Source organism: Microcebus murinus, chromosome 17, assembly GCF_040939455.1.
Source record: "Microcebus murinus isolate Inina chromosome 17, M.murinus_Inina_mat1.0, whole genome shotgun sequence".
Classification (NCBI taxonomy): domain Eukaryota; kingdom Metazoa; phylum Chordata; class Mammalia; order Primates; family Cheirogaleidae; genus Microcebus; species Microcebus murinus.
The window spans coordinates 49,886,736-49,911,874 of record NC_134120.1 but is presented as its reverse complement, the minus strand read 5'-3'; the positions used below and the strand labels follow the sequence as shown (position 1 = coordinate 49,911,874).

At 41.9% G+C, this 25,139-nt stretch overlaps 1 protein-coding gene, 1 non-coding gene and 1 pseudogene across 25 annotated transcripts in view; 1 reads left to right on the top strand and 2 right to left on the bottom strand.

The window, feature by feature from the left end:
* The window catches only part of DLGAP1 (DLG associated protein 1), an 882,341-nt gene that overhangs the window by 691,545 nt on the left and 165,657 nt on the right, over positions 1-25,139 (top strand). The window lies entirely within an intron of this gene.
* On the bottom strand, positions 3,827-3,962 carry LOC142861788 (small nucleolar RNA SNORA42/SNORA80 family). The gene has a single exon (XR_012912938.1). It is a non-coding gene; the product is annotated as a small nucleolar RNA SNORA42/SNORA80 family (small nucleolar RNA).
* LOC142861637 (ubiquitin carboxyl-terminal hydrolase 50 pseudogene) lies at positions 23,575-24,653 on the bottom strand (annotated as a pseudogene). Its single transcript, XR_012912860.1, has one exon. The product of XR_012912860.1 is annotated as a ubiquitin carboxyl-terminal hydrolase 50 pseudogene (transcript).

Below are 25,139 nucleotides of genomic sequence, written 5' to 3'. Positions count from 1 at the left end.
CAAAGACTCAGCAATCAGAAAACGAACATGTACAATAAGTTGGACAACATGTGATGACTACACTGCCACTCTCGGGGCAGCATTATTTAGCTCCAGGTGGGAAATCCGAGGCCTGAAGTTTTGTATTTCTTCTGTTACTGCTGCCACTGACTTTCTGCCAAGCTTTCAGGGCAAACCTTTCCTGCTGCCAAATGTGCTTGATTAAAAACTGAGAAGACCAAAATGAAGAGTGCCATGATTTTACCATATTGACATTTGAAACATTCTTATATTTATTTTAATGACAAATCAATGATCATGTAACTGTTAACACTCTGAAAGCTTTCTTTGCCATCTGCTGGTGTTCTGCTGACATGCAAATTCTACCAACATACAAGAAGAGAATTTTTCCTTTCTGTTTTTTTCTTTTTTTTCCGTAGAGATGGGGGTCTCACTATGTTGCCCAGGGTGGTCTTGAACACTCCTGGCTTCAAGTGATCCTCCAGCCTCAGCCTCCCAAAGTGCTGAGATTACAGGTGTGAGATTACACCACACCTAGACTTTTTTTTTTAACCTTTTCTTCCAATTATCAGTGGTATTGAGAATACTAACTCTAATAACTTCTAATTAAACTTATAGGAGAAAATAACTAGTGTAAATTATCTCTGAATATATGACAACTTGTCAAAGTTTAATTAGTTTTTATTCCTAAATTAGTTTATGACTTTGAGAGGAATACATAATATTATTAAAATTAATATTGCTTAACCAGTTTTGTGCTAAAGAGATGTCTCTGACAAGAAGCATCATATCTACCAGACAAAAGCTGGTTCCAAATTTCTGGATAGAATTGCTGTCCTCCCTCTCTTTAAAGCCAACTGTGAATTTCCTTTTCATCTAACATTCTTATTGTTCCATTGCATGTTTTCTTCTACAATGAAATTTTAAAATTTAAGAAAATCAATTAGTCCATATCATCCACTACATACTTCAGAAAAACATTTCTCTCATCTAAAATGTTGCATATGGCCACAGAATCTTAATAAGACTTTAATGTTTGCTTTTATCATTTTCAAGACACTTCATTCCATCATCTTTTATTTTTATCTTTTTATTTAGAAATAATTATAGAGTTACAGGAAATTACAAAGATAGTACAGAGAGGGGTCCCCATACCCCTTATCCTGTGTCCAACAGTGACATCTGGGATAACAGTAATATAATATCAAAACCAGGACATTGATATTATTGCCATGTATATGAATAGTTCATGTTTGACCACATGTGTGGACTCCTGCAACCACTACTATCATCAAGATACAGAACCATTCCATCACTGCAAAATCTACTAGTATCCACATGTTGCCAGTTTGAACGAAATATAGAAACCCTACCTCCCTTCAAGTCTCTTTGCCCTCTGCCATTTATAGTTATCATAAATATTCCTACATACACATTAAGAACCACATCATACAATGTTATGCTTTTTGCTTCAAATGTCAAATAGAATGTAGAAAATTTCAGAGATGAAAAGCGTATTTTATCTACTCATATTTTTTACCAAATTGCCAAATTTGGGAAATATGCAGCGATTATTTCCAAGCTACTTTTTCATTCCCATCCTTCTCTTCTCCTTCTGAGATTCCAGTGACACAAATGGCCACAACTCCTTTAGTGGGGATTTTGAGCAGGGTGGTTTCTTTAGAAGACAATGTAGGTGGGCAGGCACTCTTTCATCTATATTACATCATCTGCCTATTGAACACAAAAATAATTCTTTCCACCCCTACAGTTCTACAGATGCCCCACCAAACATGACCCAACTTTCACATGGACAGACACAAATGGCACACCAGCCAAAGTGACATTTAGCTGCTGCAGCCTGCACGCCATGCCCCATTAACTTCCTATCATTCTGCAACCTAGAGGCTAAATCACATAGTTTTTTAAATGCTCAACTACTGTGGCACAAAAGCAACCCAAAAACTCAGCAATCTTGATTTTTTTAAAAGGAGAAGACAAAGAATCCTCGAAGACAGCAGTACCCACACCCTTCAAATAATCTAGGATGATTTAAGTAGCATATCAAGTCAGAGTTGAACTTGAATAGAATACAACTTGTCTTTAAAAATAATACTAATACCAGACATTCTCTATTTATATTGCTTATGGAATTCCCTTGTGTTTGTTAAATTCAAATGGCAGCTACATCAAAATCTTTTCTGGTTTTATTAATAGTGCATTTACTGTATCCTTTTAAATAAAAAGAAAGTTGATGCAAATCCAGGTAAAATTGACACAAATTAAAGTGACTCTTTTTAATTTAAAAATTAGTGATCTGAAACATGAAAAGCTGTTCGTCAGGAAAAGAGAGAGAGAAAACCACACTCCCAAAGCTCTTAACACTTTCTAAAATGCTTAAATCAAGGTAATGAAAGCTCTTGACTTTGGCATGTCTTGAAGTCCCTGCCACTCTTATATAAGAGTGGTATCTATCGGTTTCTATCTTATGACCCAGCAATGAGTTAAAGAGTTTAAATACCCGTTAATTTATAGCTTTGGAATGGTTCAGCAATTAGCCATTTAAACACAAATCTACAATTCTTGCACATAAAATTTGCTCCATGAATATTTGTTGATTAATAGGTAAAAATGGGCTGGGCATGGTGGCTCACACCTGTAATCCTAGCACTCTGAGAGGCTGAGGTGGGAGGATCGCCTGAGCTCAGGAGTTCAAGACCAGCCTGAGCAAGAATGAGAACCCATCTCTACTAAAAATAGAAAAATTAGCCAGGCATGATGGTGCACGCCTATAGTCCCAGCTACTCAGGAGGCTGAGGCAGGAAGATCTCTTGAGCCCAGGAGTTGGAGGTTGCAGTGAGCTAGAATGATACCACTGCACTCTATCCAGGGTGACAGAATGGGAAAAAAATGGTGAAAATGTATGATTTCCTCAGGAAATTTGCTGCTCCAGTGAATGCTGTAGGCTTCTGGAATGACTCCAACCTCTCCACAAAAGCAGAAAATTCTTCACTTTTTTTCATGCCCCTGAAACTAAACCACTTCATTTTAAAGAGAGTGGGATGGTCACGTCACCCCAAAACCATTTTGAGGAACAAAGTTTCGATAATTTTTTATTTGGAGGAAAGAACCTCTAGAAATGGGTGACAGTAAGAGTCAAAGAGACTTGGTAAGCGTTAACTTCTGCAAGTAAAGGCTCCCATTTCACTCTCAGGCTGTTCGTTTCACTTTAAGTTCTTTCTCCCCACTTTCCCACCCCATAGCAGGTAAATTCCTACCCACCCTGCCTTCCCTGTTCCCTCACTTATCTGTAAATAAAGAAGTTGTGTTACTAGAATCCTCAGTCCTGACCTGGTCTCAAATCTCTGCCTACCAATATCTAAATAAAGAGATTTCATGGACTTCTTACCACATCTCTGGAATGAATATCAAAATATAAGAAACCTGTGGAGGATTTGCACAAACATATATTGTTTTTGGGGGGTTTTGTTTTGTTTTGTTTTGTTTTGGAGACAAGAGTCTCACTCTGTTACCCAGGCGGTAGTGGAGTGGCATCGTCACAACTCACTGCAACCTCCAACTCCTGGACTCAAGTGATCCTCCCGCCTCAGCATCCTGAGTAGCTGGGACTACAGCAGTGAGCCACCACACCCGGCTAATTTTTTTCTATTTTTCTTAGAGACAAGGTCTCACTCTTGCTCAGGCTGGGGTCGAACTCCTCTTGGCCTCAAGCAATTCTCCCACCTCGGGCTCCCCCTAAATGCTAGGATTACAGGCATGAGCCACCGCTCCTGGCCTACACATATTCTTTTTTTTTTTTCTTTTCCACCATGCAACCCACTTCAGTGCCAGTGGCCTACAGGCACAGAGGCCAGGCAATGGTTCAGGGCCATGGTTTGCTCTGTCAGGGGGCACCACAAGAGGCCCAGGAGAACAGGCCTGTCATAAATCCAAACTCATGCATGACATAAACATCCTTTCTGTTTTTTTCTAGCCTCCTTTTAAAATGCGTCATATTCTTCATACTCAGAAATACTAGGGCACTAAGAAAGACCCGAAAGATACTGATAAGCTCTAAAGCTGCTGGGACGGGATCTCTTCCCTATTTCAAATCTCCATTAAAAACAAAAAACAATAAAAACTCTTTGCTTGCCGCCATCCAAGATACAGTATACAACCCAAGCCAAATGTTAGAATCTGAAAAGGTTTTAAATGTTTGGGGGCTGGGGTGTTGCTTCTAATTCCCTTCTATAAATCTGTTCTTCAGAAATAATCTGAAACAAAGAAAAGATTGATAGACAAAGATGTTCACCATAGCAGTATCTATGATGGTGAAAGATCTGAACCACCTTTATTAGGGGTGAATATTTGTCTATCAGCAGAGAAAAGGTTAAGCAAACTATGGAATATCCTCTTTAAGGGACTATTAATCCAACCATAAAATTTATGTTTAGAAAGAGTTTATAATAAGATAGGTGGGGAAAAACTTTGGATACTATATCAAGCTAGCAGTCTATACTACATTGAAGTGGAATCCATTTTGAACATACACACATAGTTCAGAATGTCATAAAATTGTGCCCAGAAAAAAAAAAAAAACCTGGAAGGAAATGTACTAGAATGTTAAAGTGGTTATCTTTGATATCAGAACCAAAGATGCTTTCGTTTTTTCTTTATACTTTATTTTCCAAATGATCTATAATGTGCATGTTTTACTTTAGTAATAAAAAAAACTTTATTTTTAAACAAGAAATAGCTAACGCTTCGTGGTTAGGGTCGTATTTAGAAGCAATATACATTTCATGTCAGCATATCCTTGAAGTTTCACCTTTTCCCTTAGAGTTTTCTTAATTATATGAAGTCTCTTGGGTTCGGCGGTTAGACAGGATCATTGAAGATTCTCTCTAGAAAGATGCTGTTTTATTGGGGCTGTTATCTAAGTATACAATATCTTCTAGGAAGAAATTCTTAAAAATAATAATACATTTTTTAAGAGATCCTTTCCTTTGCTTTTCTTGATTAATACTGGTAGCAGGTGAGGTTTTTGTAGATTTCACAGGTTTTTCCCCCCTTCATATGTCAGAGGCAGTTAATTTGCAAACCACAGTTGCAGGTGGTTTTCAAGGAGAAGGGAGTTCCGGACAAAGGAATAAAGCTACATAAAACCAGCTTATGGTATCTTTAAAAACCTTAAATCCGTGCCTTTGTAGTCCTTACTCTGACAAAAGCTCAGCTCTCAGGGGCGCTCTTGCAGTTGTACCTGTGTTCTAGCCAGAAAAGCTCCCCAAGCAATTATGGTGAGAAAAAAGGTTTCTATCACAGCCACGATATAATACAATACCGCAGGCCACCTGCGTTTTCAGAAAGGGGAGAACTCTTTCTAAAATGTAAAAAGTAAAGTGCTGAGTGGAATCGTGAAGAGTCATGGCAAATCATCCTCATTGTTATTCATGAAGAGAGAAAGCAATGTTGACAAGCCCACACTAAAAAAGTATTAAGAAACCCTGTATCACACGTCAAAGTCACAAAACAAAGAATGATGCTTTTCAATTACCTGAGAGCCTCAGTGCCGCCCTGCTGGCCCCAACAGAGACAGTGTGTCATTCTTTGCAGCATCTGCCTTTCCATTCTCAGACCTCTTTCCTGACTTGTTGTTTGCCTCCCCGTTTTAAAATTCTTTTCCAGGGAGAACTCAAAGGCACTTGGCCATTTCTCACCCATCCCAACAGCTGCTCTGGGGGAAACTTTAGAGAAAGTGAAACTAGCCGTGCTAACCAATCTTCTGTGTTTTCTGACATATGTTCCTCTCGAACTCTGTTTGAGGGAACGTGGCGTGAACAGAGCCCAGAAAGAAGCAGCTGGGTTTCCTCCATTTGTATGGCTGCGCAGCACTGGGCAAGACTACTGTAGGCTGGTGTTTTCCAACCCATGTCTTGTAGGACACGTTACTCCTGCAGCGCTGCGAAGCCTTCATCTAAGAGAAAGACAAAATACATCTGCTGTTTCGTCTGCTGAGTTTTAAAACCCACATATATCAGTCAATACTTTCAAACCTGTTAGTAGATCTATGGCATTCAAGTTGAATGTGTGTAACAAGGATTTCAACCAAAGATGATGAGCAAATGGAAGCTTGTTTCTAGCCTTTTGCTTCAGTGTTTTGCCATGAACTTTCATGATAACTGTATGTTTTGATCTAGAGCCTTTGACCCAGGGCTGTACCTCCATCCTCTCATCCACAACCTGTGGCCATGTTTGAGAAACAATTGACTATTTAAACCTGAGTGTTGTTTCCATAAACAACTCTTCTTGGTTTTAGTTGCATAATGGGGTAGCCCTAAACTGTCTTAGAAAGCCATGCATGGTTTTGCTTTGCTTCCAGAGAAAGACCTAATGGGATTATATTACTGAACAGGACACACATACCTTGCTCCTCTTATATTGGTCCTGAATCAAAATTGTTTTGTTTTGTTGTTTGGTTTTTGTTTGTTTTTTTTTTTAAAAAAAGGGAAGATTAAGAAACTTGTGGCACTCCGATAAAGTTCTTTCTTAAGGAGTTATTTCTGCTGTTAACACCACACCTCCAGAAGCATTTGGACAGAATTGGCTGATCGATTCTGCTTCCTGGGGCTGTGTCCCCTGAATACGCTGTGAGGAGCCGTGGGTGTTTCAGAATAGGGCAGAATCCTGATAGTGTCCCCACTTGGCTGTCTGTTTTTCTATATAATTTGAAATGGTAAATCATCCTCAAAACCTTTTACTTTTGGGTTTCCCATATGTTCCAATGTGGGTTCTCTGCGTGGCAGTCAGGCCGTGGCCACCCACCGAACATCTGCAGGGCACCAGCTCTCCTGGCGCTCTGTCTCACGAACAGCAGGTGTCTGTATCGCACAGGTGTCACACTTCGCATCAGGGGAAGGGCCACTGGATACATATGCTGTACTGGAGGTACGAGCAGGTAGGAGACCTACAGCAAACGGAGGTCTGAGAATAGAAATATAAGCAAAAGCATAATTCATCCATTTGTCACTTACTACCTCTGCCTCCACCAAGCATGATTCCGTCCCATGCCATATGCTTTCATTTTATCCCGAAAGGCAATTTGCACATACTCATACTTCCAACTACTAACAGGCTACTGTGACATTTATCCATTTCCCCTTTTAGACTGAAGCCTCCCCCAGCTGGACAAATCTTTCCAATTCCTGCACAGACCCCAGCTGTCTGAGTGGTGCATCTGCAGGCCTTCACCTCTACCTATCTTGGATTTAGCCCGACCTCATCCTTACCATTCCTTGCTCCTGTCTTCTCAGTTGTAGTGTTAGTATCGGCTTTTGTAGGTTATGGTACCTATTACATGTTCTGAGAAGGGTGAGTAGGGGTCCAATCAGTTGCGACTGTGCAAACTCTAGCTCAGCTGATCAAGCTGTGAATGGTGGTGAAGAAGCGTGGAGAAGGAGAAACAGTAGAATGGTCTTGATTCCAGGATAACCCAGATTGTACTTGGTGGTGGTTCAGGTTCTTCTGCCTTGTGTATATAGATCTCCCAATAGCCCGTGTCTGGTTCTTGCACCAAGGCACTGTTTTATGAGGATTAATTGAAGAGAATAACAGCTTTAAAGGCCAACAGTAGATCTTTTGCAATTCACTATGTCCCACCCCATCCATCGAAGCACATCTGAAGGATGACTCCATAAAGAAAAGTGTGTCACCAGGACTACTTCACTGTCTCATGAGTTTGGCTTTCAAACTGGGTGAATCGCTTGGGAGTGAATTGGTTCTGCTGCTATCTTTGTGCACCTGCTTAAACTTACAGCCCTGCTAGCTGCAAAAAGTAGTAACTTAAGCGCTTTAAAACCTGTGATCACTTCTTTTTTTTACCCTTATTCACTGCTGGAAACCCCCGCGATTTCAGGGGCAGGGAGCCAAGGCATGATGGGAGGGGCAGTTCTGTGGTCTGACATGCCCCTGCCAGTAATTAGCTCTCCACCCGCTTCCATCTGACACCCCACTTAGTTCCCTTCCATGGGCCTGCTGAAAATCAGAGCCTATTTGTTACTTGGAGAAAATAACACATGGGGTCGTTATCAGCTCTTAATAACTGAGGGTAAATAACTCCATGAGAGAGTTCTCTAAGGAGATCCCCGTGGGAGTTAACGGATACAGGTGAGAAGCGTGACCCCAAGTAAGACTTTCCGGTGGGACACCTTAGGTGCACGGGAGCGTGAGGGCCTCCTCCAAGTGTGGCAGAGGCACTGTGCGCCTAGGAGGACGGCCAGGCCAGAGAAGGGGGAGCTGCCAAAAGTGAGAGCCCCACGGCTGACACTGTCCCTCTGTCCAAAGTCCAGCCCCACTCACTGCCACGGTGACACTGGTTTGACCCCCACTACAGTCTAGACTGTCTTCCTCCTCTTCTAGAACAGTCAAGACATGAAGGCAGGGCTGCACTTCTCGAGAGGGCCTGAGAGGGCAGTGAGCGCGGCGAGATGCACGTTCAGTGCGTGTTGTCCTGGGTTTGCAGCCTCAGCCTCCACCACAGAGCGGAAAGAAAACCAAACCTTCCGGCCGCTAAGTGGTTATTCTCCCCCGTCCCCCGGCCCAGTGTGAACTTAGCAAAAAGACCCCCTAGCCAGGACCCAGACTTAGGGTCTGATCACCCACACCCTGCGCATTCCTTTATGCCCCTCCCCGGCAGCCCCCGCCCCCACTCCCATCCACGAGTCGTGTCACCACACGGCAGTCCACACAGCTGATGATCTGAGCAGGAGACTTGAGCCACTTTTGGGTTTTGATCTTTAAATAGTCTCACCTGGGCGGGTATTTTTTTGTTTGTTTTACATTTATCTTTGTTCCAATTGACCAATTGGGCATAAACATTTTATGAAAGGCCAGTTCACCTGGCTGGTTTTGAACCTGATTTGTATCATTCATAGCAATATGATCAGATTCCCTTTTCGGTGGAAGCTTGAGCGCTGGTGTGGATGCGAGAGAGGCATCAGGCTGCCGCTCTTACCCTCCCCGGCCACCAGGTTCTTATCAGACCTAAATGCCTGAAACAGGCTGGGCCTGGTGGCTCACGCCTGTAATCCTAACACTCTGGGAGGCTGAGGCGGGCGGATTGCTTGAGGTCAGGAGTTCGAGACCAGCCTGAGCAAGAGGAGACCCCGTCTCTACTAAAAATAGAAACAAATTAATTGGCCAACTAAAAATACATAGAAAAAATTAGCCGGTTATGGTGGCACATGCCTGTAGTCCCAGCTACTCGGGAGGCTGAGGCAGGAGGATCACTTGAGCCCAGGAATTTGAGGTTGCTGTGAGCTAGGCTGACGCCACAGCACTCACTCTAGCCTGGGCAACAAAGCGAGACTCTGTCCCCCACGCAAAAAAAAAAAAAAAAAAAAAAAAAAAATTGCCTGAGACAAGAAGTCCTAGGCTCCTGGCTTGTTTTCCTTTCTTTTGTGTTGACTCCTCACACTCTGGGGCTGAGATTTTCATATTTACAGCCAAGCCCCTGCCAGGCCGTGCCCTGTGGGGCCCCTCTCCTCTCTCAGACCACCTCTGCTGTTTCTAGGCTCTTCTGTTGCAGGCATGCTGGCTCTTTCTTGCCCCCCACCGTGGCTACCCCAGCCCTGTCTCAGAACACCTGGAAGCCATCAGACCCTCAGGGGCTGGGGGCTCTGCCCTTCCGAAGCCAGGCAAGCCTGCCCCTGCCTTAGGGCTCTGGCACTGCCGCCCTAAGCCTGGAGTCCTCGACACCCAACCCATGCTCCCAGCCCTGTCTCACGGCCACCCAGCTCCACCCAAGACAGTCTGCTGCCCCCTGGGATGCTTTCTTTTTCTTCATGACACTTATGGCTACCTGAAACTAGACATTCACTTGGGTATTTGTCAATTCCAGCCAAAGAATTTTTCTGTCTTATTCACTACTATGTCCCCAGCTTTCAAAGCAGTGACATTTACTGTAAATGCTTTTAAATATCTACATGTAAGTATATATATTTATATGTATGTATATACATACATATATGTGTATGTATATATATGTGTGTGTGTATATATATGTATATATACACACATGGAATGAATAAGCGAATGGAAACTGTGCCTTCCTCTCCACATCAACAACACTGTCCCTGATGGGAGCTTTTCTAGGGACAATGGGGAGACTATTAGACCAAAGTCTTTAGTTTTTTTTAACCCATACCTTCTTTTGATAAAGCAAAAACAAAACAAAAACTCCTGTCCCCCTGCAGGGCCTGGAGCTGGGATGATGTGTGAGCGGGTGGGGGTGAAGAGGGGCTCCCATCCAAAGCTACAGGGGCACGTGACAGTTCCTAGTTTATTAAAAGGAGGCTTGAGCCACTAACCCTTCCAATCATCTTGCCTAAATATTCCTTCCTTTTGGTAGAGGGAGGATAAGATAGCATGTGAGATGTTCTCAGTTCATGGCATTTTGTCTGTCCTAGTGTAAAATGAAAGTCCACTGGGTATTTGCAGGGAGATCCCATTGCACAGAGAAGCAGAAATCCATCCAAGTCCCAAGCTGTATGTCCTAAACTTAGCCACACAAGAAGAATCCCTCTATGATGGAAAGTAGCAGTTCCCTGTCTAAAATGCTACCTGTGCTTCTCACTGGCTAGAGGTATAGCAATTACTCATCCTCAGCGGACCTAAATTTTATTTTGTGAGCTGATTTGCAAAGGAAACCAGATTTTGGCCTGTCTTGGGCCCCTTGGGTCTCAGAAGCAGGAAAGGATAACCCTGCTCCCGTGCTGTCTACTTCCGATCCCAGTATCGCCTGGCAGTGGTGGGAATAAAGAGAAAAGAGGAGTATTACACGTTATCTAATCCTCAGTCTGGCAAACACTGAACACTTCTCTGTGCCAAACCCCAAGTACAGTACCAGCATGATAAGAAATCATGCCTGCCCTGGAGGAGCTCACAGTCTAGCATAGAAACCTATACTATCGATTTCAATGCCATGTGCTAAATCCTCATTTTCATGCTGTGGCTTTATAGTCGTAGATTCCTGTAGGACGCAGGGCAAACATGCACATCCTCTGCAAACTGAAAAGAGGCTAAAATCCTTAGTGCAGTCTGTCTCTCTACATTACTACAGGACTCTATACAGTTGACAAGTGCAATTACTTTCAGCTCCACTAGTGTCTTGCTGGGAACTCAACTCCAGCTCCAAGGTGGACTGAGCTAACCGTTTGGTTTACATTCAAATGGAACTTATCAGATCAAAGGAGCTGGCTCAGTCTTGGTCTTTGATTTACCAGGTCCAGTGAAAGATTCTTAAAATGCATCCTTCTGAGTCTTAGGAAGACTCCTAAAGGGGTGTTTTTGATAAACACAGAGAGGTCGAATGGACCAACAGAGAGTGAAAGTAGGCACGTAGGTTGCTGGAGTGGATGTTAGGTTGCACTACAGTTTTCTTATTTTATTTAGGTCCAGGACTTGAGTTTGCTTGTATGTCATTTACCTTCATAGTACTTACTATCATTTGCAATTTTTGCAATTATACATTTACATGAGCACTTTGAGGGAAGGTATTAATACTGTGTTTGTTTTCCCATCATTGTATACCTAGTGCCTGGCATATAGTACGTGTTCAATAGATATTTGCTGGATAAATTAAATAAATAGACTTCATGAAGTTTTTGTGTCCCATTCTCTTTAGAGAGTGGATTGAACCAAATTATAGGCTTCTCAAGAGGCGTGAGGCATCTCAAAGACAGAGAAAGTTTCCAGGAACTGGAATTAGGTACTGAGCACCTGGCTCTCTCTCCCCTCTTCCTTCCACCTGATAAACACCCAGGAGAGAAGCTTTAAAATGCCAAATGTTGAGTTACCAATGAGGAGTCTGGGGTGAGTCCTGCACCAAGGGATTTTTTTTCCTCCAAGAGAAAGCTAACTTGGGTCCTTTGGTATCCTTTTGTTTCATTACCATTTCCAAGCTTTAGCTCACTTACAGTTACATAAACCTTGTTAGTTATTCTTGTTGTAGAATGTGCAGCAAAATTAAAAGCAGTTTTTAAGTCCAGATGCCCATCACAAACAGCTCCCCTCATCCTCCAAGGTGCTCTTGGAGGGGAGGAGGGAGACAAGAAATGGAACAGGAATGAGACATGTTTGTCTTCTGCAAAGGCCCTGACAGGAAGCTGGAATTCTGTATCAAAATGTGTCTCACCCACCCCTGATACTGCTCATGCAACATGCGCGAAGACCACCCCATAAACGACGCTTCAACTTGGTGAATTCACAGCTCTGACCATAAAGACATTGTTTTATGTCAGTTAGATCTGTGTTCTCTCTCAGATAGGAGTTACAAAGGGTGAGTTGTATGGCTTCCACCATTTTCTCATAGTGAAACAATGTCATTCTGAATTGCAAAAGAGGTTGCAGTCCTGGCCAACAAGAGGTTCATTCCATGGAGGTGCCCTGCTCCTAAGTGCCATGTCACGCCATTGCCCAGCATCGATTTTTTACGAGGACTTTATTCCTTTGCCTGTTTGATGTGACCAAAGAGCTTCAAGGAGCCCCTCTCAATCAGACAAACACAGTCCTTGCCTTCACAGAAAAAATGATTCCTGCCTTCCACAAATGCAGCAACCATTGTAGGAAAACAGATAAATATATCAGTGATGACAGTGCATATTCTAAGTGCAGTGATAAAGGTATGCATAAGGTAACTCAGAGTCCACTTTCTTCTGCCTCTATCGAAAGCACAAGAGAAAGTGCTCTTCCAGAGATGGGGTCCTTCACCCCTCAGTCTTTTTCCTTTTTTTTTCTCAGTCTGACACAGGGTTACAGTGAGAGAACTTGCAGAGTCATGAAATATTAAGATATAAAGTGTATTTAGATAGGTAACTTCCAGGTAAATAAGTGATAAGCAAATAAATACTGGATCTTGGCTTACTAATTGTTTTTAACATTCATGTAACTTGTCCAGGCTTACTAATTAATCAGGCTCCTGACCCATTTCTTCACTATATTCCCGTATAAACCACAACTTCATCTGTAATACTTTGGTGGCTTTCAGTTCTCCCTTGCTGAACTCAGTTCTTCTCTTACATTCCATATCAAAATTCCTTTTTGCCCTCATTCCCAAACTCCCAAGCTAGTGGCACCAGTATCCGCTAGATGTTGGTGTTTTTATGAAAACCTCTTGGTCAGGTTCCCTTTAGTGCTTCACACTTTCCTGATATTTGTTGTTTACTTGCCCCTAGTATGTTGACATACCTCTCTCACTGGAGTCCTGGCCCTGTGATCTGTATCAAATCATAATCGCTTCAATTTCTGTCTGCATCCAGATCATGGTCTCACTCAACGCTGACGTCACTCTGTCTCACACGTGCAACCGTTCTTGGGGCTCCATTTCCAGCCTGCTCTAGCTCAGAATTAACGTTTATGTTTTTAGAGGCCCCTTTTGTTCTCATACCTACAAGCACCTCAGATAATAGAATTTGTACCCCACTTTCCAGCTTCATCGTCTTCTGTCTTTTCCCTGGAGTTGTGGGTGCGTGCACCTTGCAGGAAGGCCCAAGGGATGGGAAGACAGAGCAGCCCAACTGTGTCCACCACCCTGTGTGCTCAGGGACTGCTATTAAGTGCAGGGTGGCCATTTAAGATATCATCCAAAGTGGCATGCTTTTGAGAGTGTGAAAAAAATCGCCATTAATAATTGCAGTGGGATATATGCGTACCCTATTTAAATAGCATTTTGAGTCTGGAATTGGGTTTAAGCCCAGGGCCCTCAGGTAAATAGTATCCTAATGCTCCTTTGTTGGTGGATCAGGCAAAGTAGCATCTTATAAAGAATTACAAAACAACTAAGGAAGTGTGATACACTTAGCTCCATGTTTTCTAGTATTTTTTTTTTGAGACAGAGTCTCACTCTGTTGCCCACACTAGTGTGCCGTGGTGTCAGCCTAGCTCACAGCAACCTCAAACTCCTGGGCTCAAGCAATCCTTGTACCTAAGCCTCACGAGTAGCTGGGACTACAGGCATGCGCCACCATGCCCGGCTAATTTTTTCTATATATTTTTAGTTGGCCAAATAATTTGTTTCCATTTTTAGTAGAGACGGGGTCTCGCTCTTGCTCAGGCTGGTTTCGAGCTCCTGACATTGAGCGATCCGCCCGCCTCGGCCTCCCAGAGTGCTGGGATTACAGGCGTGAGCCACCGCGCTGGCCTCCAGTATGTTTTAAAGCAATGAATACAAATAACTCATTCTAACTACAATACTGTACAATACCAGTACAATACTGGTTGATAAGGAGGTATGTGGAGCAAAGCAGAACTACATTTTAACGCCCTGAAGTTTCCCTGAAAAGTACTCTGCAAAGTTGAAAATGTTTCTTTCTACAAAATAAACTGGAATAATCTCTTCATTTATTTTAGATTCCTTCAGATAGCCTTGCAGATGGTTTGCTGAAGTCATCATGCCAACAAAATCTGTTTGGCTTAAAAAATTAAAATAACCCTACCAAATTCTACGTGTTTTTCTTCTAATTAAAAATAAAACCCAAATTTCTTATTTCTATTAAGCTTATTCCACTCTGCATTTTATGAACTGAACTACAGAAATAATTCCTGAGAGATACACACATTTGTCCTTCATTACCTAATTCCAGAATCCTAAAATACAGTATTATAAATACTGACTTTTCCCCTATTTGCTTTTTCATAAATTCGCGTCTTTCTGCTTTACATAAGCCTGCTTCTCAAAATGTCCAAAAGAAATTAAATACTAATTTTAATAAATGCTAGAGGTGTTCTTTCTTCTTCTAATTGCATGCATGCCAGCCAGTCTCCATGACATCAGCTCAGTAACAAACAGATAAAGCCCAGATTAAAAATACTTCCCTCCTGGCAAGATACCTCTGACCCAGTGGGTTGCTCAGTTGGAAAGTGGGAAGCAGACAGGCATGAGTCACCGCGTTCTGTTAGGCCGTTTAAATCGACGTTGTTTTAAGAAGATGCAAAAGAAAATCTAGCAATGGACCCCCAAAATGACCATTTCCCACTCAGTCATGAAATTTAATTTTTTTTCTTTATTGTGGGAAATAATAAAGGGAAAAAAAAAAAAAAAGAATTGCCACCTCCTCCCACCCTCCACTGGGAACCTGGTCTCAGGCAAAGCCAGTCTTGCCACCTGCTGGGGTCCCACCCCCCACCCCCCACCCCCCACCCCCGCCCCTCCGCAGGCAGCACGCGGCCTTCCCCCCTGCTCTGCAGAGGAATAGGACTAGGAGAAGAGCAGGGAGGTGGCCGGCCGCCACCGTCCCTTATCTGCCGTCACTATAGTCTTGTTTTTACATTTTTTTAAACATCTGTTCCTGGGTGCCCGTGGGTTTACAAAGCAGTCCTCATGTTCCCCGCGGTACAAATGCCCGGGTGTAGCCATGCCTGCCGCTCCGGGACCGTCACGATGAGAGGCCGTGCATGCGAAGGGGCACCTGGGGAGGAAGTCGTGCAACGCGGGCACCGGCATCCCCGGGACGGCTCTCGGCCCAAACCGCGCGTGGAACGTCGCCCTCTGGCGGCCGCCGAGGAGCGTTCACCGGGGAAAGTATCTGCCCAATATCCCCCATCTTCTAAAAGGAAACAGGTGAAAAACAGCCACTTGCCCTCCTCTGAGCACACATCCTCCTCACACTCCTGTGTCTTCATTAGAGATTGATCGGGGCTGTGCCTGAAGCAGTTCTTGCAATCTCTCTCCTCTGTTTTCTGCATCTGCCTAGTTCACTAGCAGCCTCGTTTGCTTATTCTTTACAGTATTTCATTTTACTACTTCTCATGTTGGCTTGCCCTTCCTATTAATCTCGCCTACCTACATATGTATGATTGCCCAATTGCATTTAAAGTACACGTGGTGAAATTCGGAGCACATGAATCAAAGGCGTTCAGTGACAGGAGCTCTGGTCCCTTACCTGGACAGCTCCAAAATTCCATCCCTGGTGGTCCTGAGCCACAACCTTCGCCCATTTCAGAGATTCTAGAATCTGGAATAAGAGACCTCAAGTGCCATAATGTGCCTGGGTCCTCATCCTCCTCCCTAATCCTCTTCCCAGGATGCTCTTGTGACCCGTGGGCACAGCAGGTATTCACAAGCTCTGGTCCTGCCTTCCCAGAATTGAGGACACACCAGTGACCCTAACTTCCCTATGTCCCAGCAAGGCAGCTTCCTGCCTGTTTCTAAAACCAAGTTCCCATCTTCTACCCCTTTCTGGTACTGAATTCTGGTCCTGTCTTCTTACCATGGCTCGGACTGCCTCCTGGGCGAGTGGAGGGGCTGCAGGAGTGACAGACTGACTTTCTCTTGCCTGTCCTCCTCACCTCATGGTAGGGTCCCTGCCAATGGGCTTCTCTGACTTTCCAATTATTAACTATACCTGATCCAGCAGCTGTGTCCTTCCAGCTGACCCCGCTGGCTGCCCTGGAGCTTTACTTACATTTGCCCAGCTATGTGATTGCCTTGCTGTAACCAGCTGTTTCTAGGATGATGCATACAGACTCTTGCAGCCTGCCTGACTCCACTGTTTCTCACACCCAGGGAAAGGTCCAGGAAGAAGCCCAAGATCCCAGAGCACCTGCACACAGGAGGTCCATAACCCTGCCAGGCTCTGCCCTGGGGGTCCATTGTTGCCCCAGTGGGAGCTTTTCTTTTGCCATCCCAGAGCAAACATAGAGAGGGTGGCAATTTATGCACCTCTGGTTTTGAGTTCTGGGACAACCTTTCCCAACCTTGTTTACTCCAGAGAAGTAATACAATCAAGCACCATAAAGCACACCTGCTACTCAAAAATCCAAGGCAGTCTCAGGATACTCATATATAGAGACTGACAGAAATGTACACGTCTCCACGTTACCCTGACACCTTGGCACACACTGGAAATCAAACAGGCACTTGCAAGAACTCTCTGTGTCTCTCACACACACACACCATCCTATTATACTGTGTCATCTCTCTCTACATCCATCAAATCCTTGCTGAAGTATCTCAATTTATCCTAGAGTAACAGGTCCCTTTTTGCTCTGGACCCAAAATATACCAACACAGCGTCAGATGGAATCTTTTCTTCATCACCCGAAGTCTAGACTGTCTCCTGCCTCCGGCCCCCAGAACTTTTCTGAACCAGCCTCTTCTCTCCTTCAGGCCCACGTGGCCACCTTCACTAGCTCCTCAGCCTCTTCTTAGCTGAAACAACAGGTCCCCGACAACTTCCTGTCCCTCAGGATCCCCAGCTCAACTAGCTAACATCAAATGTAGCACATAAGCGTGTCTCGAATCCTTCTGCCTTGCTCTTCTATTTTCTTTGATTCTGCAACTTTGTCATTCTCCTAATCCCATATTATGATTTTAACATTCTTTAGAAATCAGAGTCCTCAGCTATTTGTAGGGAGGGATATGATTGCTACAGGAAGCCCCAATACACAGCCATTGCTTTGCCTTGTCACCCTTAAGCAGAACGCCACACACAGACATTACAAAGTGAAGAATAATGAAGAATGCTTCACCCTGGATGAGAAAAATTTGGTTATTTCTTCTCATGCCAATGTGGTATTTTGCTTCTCTAATGAAATCAGACAATTAGTAAACTTAAAAAGCCATCCTCAATATAGGACAGCAGCTGATGCAGGCAGTGCAGCACTGCCACCTATATGACCTTGCGATGCTAGGACTAATTGCACCCCCAGCAGCCTCTTAGCCCAACAGGGATTCCCTTTTGCCTTTTTCAATAAACAAGTTTTCAGCAAAGGAAAATACTTCTGTTTTAAATTTATTGGGGCACTCTGACTTCAGCTGTGAAATCGCAGAAGATTCGTAGCCCTGAGTACAATTATATACCAAGTTGCACTGAGTCAATCACCCCAGGATGTCAGTTTCCCTTTTCTCTTTAATCATATTCAGTGGGAAGCTATACTGCTAATCTGACTGGCACACGTCTATGCAGTGATTGCTGTCACATTAAAATCAGTTTTCTAACAAGTTTCTGCCCATGCACAGTATAATTAAATATTTTGCATTTCTTCAACGTGCAGATTAATGCATGTGGAAAGAGGAAATCAAATGTTAGAAAATATAGCTTGCCTCATATTAGCTCCTTGACATTAGAAATGCAAAGGAATGTAATGGCTTTTATACTGAGAAACCCAAAGTACTTTAACCAAAGAGTTGAAGAGCTTCAACAGGGATTTGAGTGCTGGCTCAGTGACAGCCATGCTGCATGGCAGTCACCAACATAAGCAGGGTCTTGAAGCTCCAAGTCCAGAATCACTAACCTAGCTCCTGGCTCTGCATTGCCTGCAGGCCGGCCTCATTTGCTAGTTCTGGAATACAAGAAAATGTGGGTGAATTTCCAGAGACACTGCTTCTCGATTTTCTAAAAAAGGAGAAAAGTTAATAAGGGAGGTTAGTTCATTATAGTAATTCAGAGATAATATCCATCTCCTACAGAGATGAACTCAATAACAGGAGAGTGCTTTGAAACTTCAAAGTGCTGAGTAGTTAGCAAACAGCTGCCATATGCAGTTCTCAGCCAAACCTGCCCACTCGGCCCTCCGTCATAGAAACAGGGTTGACTTCCCAAGACCTGAACCACTGCCCATGTAAATAAATGGGAAAAGGTATTCAACGACCTAGAAGAACTAACCTCTCTATCCACTGTTAATTAAGAGTGGGGATAGGCCATAGTGTACATTATTATATGACACTCTGATGCTTGGTAAAAAAATAAACTACTAATTAAAATGATAAAATTGCATTTGAACCCTGGAGACCATGAGAACTTGATAATTGACTCATAATGTGCTTTGGATGCACATACACAACTGCTAATGGTTTGCAAGAGGTAAAAGTCCATTTCATTTTGTATTAGTAATAAAAAACACTCCCAAAAATATACATAATGGAAATGATTCCTTCTCTCCCCTGGTAAAAGGCACTTAACCCTTGATCTTGAGCTAAATTACATTACCAGAGGCAGCTTACAAACAGCCAGAAATTTGTTTCCCTTGGTATTGTTTTGATGATATGTTAAAATAATTAGTAAATTTTTCAGAGTCCTCCTAAGGGTAGCTTTTTATAGATGAAGACAAACTAAAGAAAACATTAACATGAGCACATTTGGCGAAAAATATGAACTGCCATTATGCAGTTTCAAGATTTTCTACTTATCCATCCCTATGTGAAATACTAAATGAACTCATTCCACAAGACTTCTTAAAAATATTGTTTTATCAGGTACTGTTCAGGTGATAGACACACTAAAAGCCCCAACCTAAGCATTATAAAAGGTATCCATGTAACAAAAACATTATTGCACCATTAATATTTTTAAATAAATAAATAAGTATATAAGGTTTTTAAATGCTATTGTTTGATGGAATTATCAAGTACTTCTGTTGTCTTTTAGACCAGTATTCATCTTTATATTATTACAATAATAAATGTTAATACAGGCCCAAATATTTAAAGATATTAAAAAAGTTTACTTGCCGGAAGTCATACATATGTTAATTTTACTTTTCTGAGTAATCTGAGTTTATCCAACTCATGTTTTTTCAAATGAGCTTGTTACTTGTGGAACTTCTGGCCTGGGAGCAAGGAGTTCCCTTTATCAAGAAATGCCTTCAATCCATACCAAATCCTATTTTGTGCAACATGCTAATATTGTACCATTTTCCAAAGTTATATTTATTTCTCCCTCACATTATTAGAACCCAGCCACCGTCAACATATCTGAATTGTAAGTCTTGGCCCCAGTGAGTAGTGGCATGAGCTATTGAGCCTAATTCTGTTGGGAGTGTTGAAAAACCTAAGATTGGGAAGTTTAAGGAAAGAAATACAGTGTACAGAAACCAAAAAAAAAAAAAAGACATTGTAAGGAATTCCCTTTCAAAGAAATACTTGAGGAAGAAATGGGGAAACAAAAAAGATCATTCCTTTCCTTATTTCTTCTTAAAACTACTCTGTTCTTTAAATGTGCTCCTATCAGTCTGAACTTCCTCTGGGCACTTTGATCCCCTCATTGGATCAGCTGTCATTGCCGGCCATTCAAATGTCATGGGGCTTCAGAATCAATCAAAGGCCCCGAGTCTTCTTTTGTGATGTCCCCAAGATGTCCCCAAATCATTAGAATCCTTAAAGATTTTTACCAAGGTCAAGGCAAATCTCTCCTTCCTTGGTATTGTTAAAAAATAATCCTGACCCAGGGTACCATTCATAATCTTAGAGTTTAGAAATTCTCAACAATGTTGAGGAATTTCACCCCCCCCCCAAAAAAAATGGAGAGGGAGGGAACGGCATCTCAGCATTTCTTAAGCTGTATTCCAGGATTTCATGAGGTGTTCTAGAAAAAATTTAAAAACAAAAATGTGTATCTCACCCTAGTTACATGTTATAAACCTCTTAACAAGTCGAGGAAATCACAGTGCTTATGACCATATTGGTGGCTCTAAGAAACCCTACAATAAAGAAACTTTTGTCATTCTAATCCATTCAGAATTTTCCAACTTGCTTTAACCACAAAATCATTTTTTTCCCCAAGATATATTTTTATATCTCTCAGAAGGGGTCTTTCAAGGCCTACAATTTGGGAAATAACTCACACAATAATTATGCCACATGGGCCTGGGCATATTTGTGTGTGTCCTAGTCCTAGACACACAAAAATGGACCTTTCTGTCCATCACTCCTGTTCCGATTTGCTGAAGTGGATAGCAATTCTTGACACATACCAGCTTCCCGCTGAACGGCTGATTACTTCTCTTAGATGATATTTAGAGAAGGGGAAAGACAGGTCAGCTAAAAAGGACACATAATGCGTGTTGTCTGATATATACAAGGCCAGAGATTATTTTTCGGACATTCAAAGTGTCACCAAAACGAGGGCAACCTGACCCCGGGTGATGGGATATCTAAAGTTACATTTCAGAAATCCATTAACAATTAAATGGACAGGAAAGCTTGTTTGGCAGCCAGGTTTTTAACTTTGTTGATCTAGCTAATGAAAAGGCTTGTTGTTTGCAGATATCAATTAGAGTCTGAGGTTTGGGGATAGTTTGGTTTTAACATGGGCAGAGAGATAAATGAATTTTAAATTCTTCTGGAAACCACAGATCCTGCATTGCAAATAATACAACTATAAATAATACACAGAATTTTTTTTTTCAAAGGTTCTTTTTTAATTTAGTGCTTTAGTGTGCAAAAACATTTGTTCAGTGCTTTAGTGTGCAAAAACATTGTGCTTTGAGGAGACAGAGCACAGGGGCAGGACTTGAAAATCTTTCCAGAGAGACCGATGTATGTGTCAATGTTTCAGGAACGCAGGAAACGGGGCAAAGTGGGGCCGCTAAGGGGAGGCTGAGTGCGGATAAGCTGAGCCTGAGGATCCCCACGACGGCATTTCTAGCATCAAATCTGTTTCTTATTACGATGTCCCTGCAGCGTAGTCAATAGTAAAGGGCCTTGGAGGGTCTGGAGACCAGAAAAGGGGCTGGATGAAAGGCCAGGCTCACATGCGGGCTGAAGCATCCATGGGGGAGGGGAGGGGAGCACAAGCATTGCCAGATGTCTCCGGGCCTCCCTTTTAACCCATTCTGTAGCCTGTGTGTAAGTTTTGTTTTTTATTTTGGGGTTTTAGGGGTTTTCTTACTTTCATTTTTTGTCTTTTTAAAAAATACCTAGAATAGAATACCTTAAATGGATGGGAGGAAAGCAAATATCACCAACAGAAACATTCTAAAGTTTGTTCTGAAACACTGTAGTAGCCTTACATGAACAGGCATTTCAGATTTTTCTTTTTTCTTTTTAATAATTTGCAACATTTTCATTTTCACTGATGAGCATTTCAACATTTCATTGATCTTTACCTCAGGTTGCCAAGACGTCCCAAGGGTTGTGTCCCTCTCGTTTCTGAGGATTACTGCTTTCTGCTTCCCCTTACAGTATAGGATTTCTACTTTGTATCTCACATCTTTGTCTGATTTTAGGTAACACATATTCTTCCATATGAATCAAAAATTCACATTTGATAACCATTAACCACTTCCATTTTGGATGGGAAATAATTCTGTCTTGTAATGTGACTAAATTTTAAAACCATCTCTGAGGTTTGGGCTAATCGTACTCATTATTAAAGAGCTGATGTTTGGTCAGAATTTCCCTTTTTCTTTTTTTTGAGACAGAATCTTGCTCTGTCACCCAGCTGAAGTGCAGTGGTGTCATCATAGCTCACGGCTACCTCAAACTCCTGGGCTCAAGGGATCCTCCTGCTTCAGACTCCCAAGTAGCTGGGACGACAGGTGTGTGCCACCACTCCCGGCTAATTTTTCTATTTTTTTTTGTAGAGACGGGGTCTCACTCTTGCTCAGGCTGGTCTAGAACTCCTGACCTCAAGCAATCCTCCCACCTTGGCCTCCCAAAGTGCTAGGATTATAGAAGTGAGCCACCACACCCAGCCAGCATTTCTCTTTTAAAATCATAGGTTGGCCATTTGTTTTCATGGGCCATTTTTATCATCTATGTACATACTTCACTTCCTAGCACAAAATTTGTTTTGCTTATTTGTTTTTGACATTGAGTTCTCAGTTTTTTCTGTGAAAGTATTACATATGTTTTTTTTTTTATCTTTATGAGAAAAATAATTTAATGTTGTATTATGAAACATAGGACAACAGAACCATAGATTTTATACAGACACACACTATATACCACACTTTATCCCACCAGATTGTTTTTAAATTTAGTGCACTTATCCTGTTGAATCAGGACTCAATTCCATTGTTCTTTCAATTTGACACCAGAACTCTGTATAGCACTTCTGATTCTCAGAGTTGGAAGTCAAAGATATAACTTAATACCCAGACTCATTCTCTTCAGAGTAGCGGAGTCCTCAAAAATTCTTTAGGATTAAGAACATTAATTCTTACTATTAAGGCAAAAAGGGATAGCAAAGTGAATTATTCATTATGTACAACATGAACCACATCTTTACAGAGTGATATATTAAAAGAGAGAAAGGAGCTTGGAATTTATCATTTACCTCAGGGACTCAGCTGCTGTATACAATGTCAGTAAACACTCCATATAAAAATACGATGCTAAAATGCTTCTAAAAGATGTCACCATTAGCAGGTTCTCAGGGAGAAGATTAAAGGAGGAGTTCTGAATTGTGAAGTTGTCTTGTCAATTTTTCATGTTTTACAATTAGTTTAAGACAGCATCTTGACTAAATTATTGTATCAATTAAATATTTTCAGATCACATTCTTAAGTTCACAGAGCCATTTGAACAAAAATTATTTTTGTTTAACTCCATGAAGTATCTTTGGAAAATAATTTGTTGAATATATACAATTATGAGATATTTTATGATAGAAATCCACACTAATAAACATTGAATTTTGAAACTTGAACTCAACATGTAATCTACAGTGCTTTGAAGGCCTTTATCCATTAGTATTGCACTATCTTCACACTGCCTTTTTCAATCTTCTTTGCTATAGACTAACCTTATAAAAGGTTGCACTATATGTTAGAAAGACTTAAAAATGTTAGTGATGCAAGTAAGTTGTAAGAGTTTAATGACAACGCAAAACTTTACCACCAGTTTCTGATTGCTTGTTTTGCAGTGTTGAGGAAACACCATTTTCCTAGCTCTTGCATTTTTGTATAGGTATAGAAAAGGGCTGGCAGCTATAGAACAGGAGATACGCTGTAGCGGTTTGTACTGAAGTATCTGGAATCTCACTGACTCGTGTGTCATCAAAGCTATACCAGGCCTGGGTGACAGAGTTCTTGCAGAAAGCAGTGTAGTGGCCGCCATCCAGATCACCAAAGTGGTTCACCACTGCACATAGGTTGTATTTAGGATGTTTCCGGAAAATTGGACAAATGTAAGGAGTGAGGTCCAAGTTAGTGAGTGGGTAATGAATATCTGTTCTCAGCTTCCTTTTCATCGTACCCTGAATGTCAAACCTTTTTAAATGAAAAATAATTATTTTTGGTGCTTTGGAAATACTGGCCCTCACAGCTGTTTCTTGCTTGGTTTCACAAAAGGAGCAATGAATCTGGTTGTTCCAGGTCAGTGTGTCTTGTTGAAAAAAACACTGGAGACAGTCCTGAAGGGAACACTCATATTCGGATGGAATGGGGAGCGACAGGACGGTGAAGACTTCATTCTTGTAGGTGCAGTTCTCACACTTTAGACATACGATGCTGTAGTTGAGCTGCCCTTCAAACAGCCGGGTGATGATGGACGACTCATTGGTGATCACCTTCCTGCAGCATCTCTGGGTAGATCTTTTTTCATACGATCTTCTTCGGTGGTACTTTTTCAGAGCCTCATGTAGTTCATTTAGGACATAAATCAAGAATTCCTGAGCATCTTGTTGTGTCTTTTTCATAAACGCTGGGTAGAGGTTGCCAAGAGCTGACCGAAATATCTCTGGTGAGACGCAATCTGAGTCTCCAAGCCACATATCTGTCATCAGGTAGGCGAAAGCAGTGGCAACCTCGCTGCAATCCTTTTGAAGAGCGGTTATGTACTTTCCCGAGAGGAAGTACTCCACCAGCGGCGAGATGCTGCAGAGGCACTGTAAGATGGCGTTCATTGTGAAAGTATTACATATGTTTTTGCAAATCATTTTTTTTATTCATAGCTGTAACTTCAATCTTTGAGTAGCTGTAAAAGTACTTTTCCATTGTGATGACTTATACAATTTAGTTAATAAAGCTTGATATATTTAGAACTCAGTTCCTCATTTTAAAGAGCAAATGTTCTTCATTTTCCTTGATAGTGTTCCATTTGGGAGCCAATTTCCTATTAGAACCGGTGAGATCATCATCCTGCTTAATCTATAAAGTAACTAATGAAGAGTCATATCAAAGCAAGTCAACCTTTTTTTAATTTTATTTGCTTATGCTCACATTATTGGTATTATCCCTAATTATTTTGAACCATCTTCCATTGTCCATTTTACAAAGGCTAATTCAGAGAACACTAAATAATATAATCAGAAAATTCTCCTAATTGGTCACGCACAAGCTGAAGTGCATCAAAGTGAACTGAATGCAAAAGTGGGAGAGAGAGTCCCTGTGTTCTCTTCCTATGGCTGCTGTAACAAATTATC